We start from the raw sequence: 4,198 nt of genomic DNA, 5'->3' as shown, positions 1-4,198 counted from the left end.
TTTTTTTTTTTTTTGGTGCTGAAACGTTTCACCTTCCATCCAGAAGGCTTCATCAGTCAAGGAAACCCACAACACAAAACTGATTCTGATTGCACTGGTTATATTACAGGTCATGCACATTATTTTTGTTGCCCACCTCTGCCCTCTTCTTACAAGCCTCAACCTGCAGCATTCACTACAAAGCACATGCACTGAGATATGTGGCTCGTGCCCTATTTAAGCACAAATTGAAGGCGTTAGAAGAAATAAATAAAATGTAAGCTAATAATTAGGGTGGTGCAGGGGCTTCCCCAGACATTTAAGAGCACCGCAGACCTGGTATTTCTCCAATGGCAGTGTGGAAAGTGCCACACAACATCATTTTTTCCACTTATTAGGTGAGGAAATCTGTGCAATGTGACAACTGCACAGCCCATATTTATTATTATTATTAATATATTTATGAAGATCACAGAACTGGCAAGAAAGTTGTAAATAATAACGAATCTTCCTGAAGTTCAATTATCCACACGCACATCTAGCTGGACGGGGTGGTGGGCTTCATCGCTGCAGGTAGGTCTGCTGAACCGAAACCAAGCCCAACTGAAACCAAGCTGCTGTTCTGCAGAGCTGGTGAGCAAAATTTTTCAGTACTGTACAGTACATATACGTATGTTGTTAAAATTTCGTAGGTTTAAGAGTTTGGAACACTGCAAAAGTGTGGGAAGGGTTTATAAAGCCTTAAAATATAAATAAATGGAAAAAATAAATAAAGTGCTATGGGTTATGTTTCCATACAATGGTGACATTAGTTCACTGCATTTAACCCATTGCACCTGGGATACACCCAGGTGGAGCAGTGGGCAGCTATGTCAAAGTCAAAAGTCGGTTTCTTTATTTGTCGTATGCACCATGTGGTACATGTGGTGGAGCGAAATTGTGTGCACAGGGTCCCAGTTACATCCAACAAAAGTATTAAAATGTAAAAGAAAAACAGTAGTAAGATCTAAGATATGAACAAATAAATACGCTAAACTAAAATGTAACTAAACTAACTAAAATGTAAGTGCCCGGGGAGCAACCGGGGACTTTCAGTCCCAGGTCGGCTGCCCTACCTCTACCCCAACTCTACCCCATCTCGGCCCCCAAATATACATAAATACTAAAATAAATGTTGTGTTCTTTCTTTGCGGTCTTTTACCTGTCATGGGGGTGTTTGGAATAGAGATGCACAGATCCGATACCAATATCGATATTGGTCACGATATAAAAAAAACCTTCTGGATCGGGTATTGTGACAATGTGACCAATCCATGACTGGGCAGATCTATTTACTCTAATTCTAGGCTTTGTGCTCTGAGTGATGTCACGTGCTAGTGAACTCAGCGCACAGATTGTTTTCAAAATGGAGCGAGCGAAAGGCTCAGCCATCTGGAACTATTTCACACTACCTCAGCCAACACATTCGACAGCTACGTGCAATACGTGCACAGCAATGGTTCCGGGGGGGTCACTAAAACTTCCAGTTATAACACTGCCAACTTAATCAAGCATCTCCAGAGATTTCACCCTAAAGAGCACGCCGAGTTTGTTGAACGGAATTCAGCACTCTTTTTCTGTATCGGATCGGTATAGGATCGGTATCGGCCGACACGAAACCTCAGATATTGGTATCGTATTGGGAAAAGTGGATCGGTGCATCCCTTGTTTGGAACGTAACCCCCACGATAATCAAGAAAGTACTGTGTGTGTATATATATATATATATATATATATATATATATATATATATATATATTATATGCAGGGTGCCCTACCCTGTCAACAGTATCGAGAGCACTGCCTACTGACCCAGAGTAGGGCAAACAAGGGTGGAGGCAGACGTGGGTGCTTCAACTTTCCCAATCAAATTTTGTTGTAACAGTCAGTGGATTCAAACTGGCAACCTCTAGATCACAGCTTCATCTTCTCTAACCTCTGCAACACCTCTTCCCATCTACCACCAAAAATAATTGATTATACAAAACCAAAAGTTATTATATTAAGTCTTCACATTTTAGAATTTCAGTTTCAAAGGCTAAAATTATTTATTTTTATTATTTGATTTATCTAACTGATGAAGCGGTATGGCATGTTTCTATCAAATAAAACTTTTTAAAAACGCAAATACAAGGTATTGTTGTTCCCAATAACAGTTTTAGGGTGGGTCAGTCTTTTACACAACTGTTTTGTTGTAATCTAAATATACAGGACGTCATGCAACATTGCTCCTTGAGTAACTGAAACTTGTAACACGCAGGGAACACTGGGTGTGACGGGGTGCAACTGGACCAGGACTACTTCCAGCCTCATCGGTCAGTCTGAGAGCTGCTTGTCGGCCCATGAAACCTCTCGAGCAGAGAGACGTTGCTTGGAGGTCCGGTGTTTTCTACGGAGCTCACCCAAACTTTTTTCATCTGGATCCCTCTGGATTATTTGGACTCAATCGGGACGGTTGCGGTTTTGTGCTAGCTCTCCGAAGATCTGGCTCTCTTCAAAAGCATCTGGTGCTCTACGACTACAGAGAGATGATCAGAACCAGAACAGAACCAGACCAAGGCTGGAGAGTACTCATACATATATGCACTGTACAGTAGCTACAGCTACTACAAAATTTTATGTTGTTTAAATTAGTTTGATAAAGCCTTAAAATATATATAAATACTAAAATTAATATAGCGTTCCTACTTCGCGGTTTTTCACCTATCGCGCGTGCAGAGGGCGCTGTTTGGAACGTAACCCCCATGATAATCGAGGGACTACTGTATCCTGTTCAGTCAGATCTCGATCATATTTCCTAGAACTGAGCAAAACAAGCTACGAAAGTGATAAAAGTGCACAGTTGTAAAGAACAGAGCTGTGTTGGATTTAAAATATATAATTTTTTTTATTATTGTCAACACTCCTGATGTTTCTGATTTTTCATGACAACAAATTGCATGATCTTGGCAAGTACATACAGTAAGAGCAACAACATGAAATAAAGCAAGGTAAGAACAAAAATGTGTATATTAGAACATTATTAAATTTAAATATTATTTGTTGCTAAGGTCAGATTTTTCTACAAGCTTAACAAGCACAAACAAAAGTGGCTGACTAGTGATGTATGAGCAGCATGAGCACACAGTAATGACTCATCATTAAATCCAAACAACAAGGATAGGCACATAAACGTCAGCATCGTTTGCAACATGACATTTGGAGTCATATCCAACGTGTCATAGATCTAAACCCAGCTCACCGGATTGATTAAACCAGCCAGTCAGGACAACACATAAATGCCAGAACATGAAGGCTCGGCAGTGCTGACACAGCACGTGGTGCTGAGGATGATGATTATCATTTATAAACAAGATGACCTGGTTAGAGACAAGAAAACAACGGAGCATAGTGTATACATACCCACACTGACACCACAGTTCTGCAGCTAGCTGAGCCCCATGCTGCCAATTGGGGATTTGTCACTAGGTGAGTGATTTTACAACAGAACATAGGAGCAAGTGCATGTGTGTGAAAGCACATAATCAGGAAGTGAGACATGGGTGTGCCCAACATGATGTGGTAGGTGTAGGTGTTTGGTCACAGATGGAACAGGGTGTTTCCTGGATGCTCAAGGTCAACAAGAGTTCATATACAAACACAATTTCCATTTCCGCTTATTTCTTTTTTGTCATCCATGAAACTCACAAAGATGGACACTACATTATGTTTACTGAAATACAACCAAGAAAACTTTACTCATAATACTACAATTGCCACAAAAACCAAGAAACAAATTACACATGCACACTGTACACAATGAAATTAAACATGAGACGTTTGAACTCATTAGTAAGTAATATGGTTGTAGATGCAGACGATACTGTGAAAAGTATTTATTAAAGTAACTGTTACTTATAAAAGCATTTGCTGTGATTGAGGTTAAATCTGATACCGAGTAGTTGTTTAGCTCTGATAGGATGCAAGTATGACAACACAATAATAATGTTTAATCAACCCCAACTTAAAAAATGAGGTGGTTCCAAGTAACAAATTAAAAGTGAATCGAAATAATTCAAGATGTAACCAGCTGATGGCCAACTAACCAGAGTTTTATTAGAGGTTATACTGTTTACAACTTAATATAGAGCACATTAAAATGTTAAATATATTAAGAACTGAATCAAATGGAATTATGTAT

Source organism: Nematolebias whitei, chromosome 16 (assembly GCF_014905685.2).
Source record: "Nematolebias whitei isolate Nwh7 chromosome 16, NemWhi1, whole genome shotgun sequence".
In the NCBI taxonomy this organism is placed as follows: Eukaryota; Metazoa; Chordata; class Actinopteri; order Cyprinodontiformes; family Rivulidae; genus Nematolebias; species Nematolebias whitei.
This window is presented reverse-complemented; position numbering follows the sequence as displayed.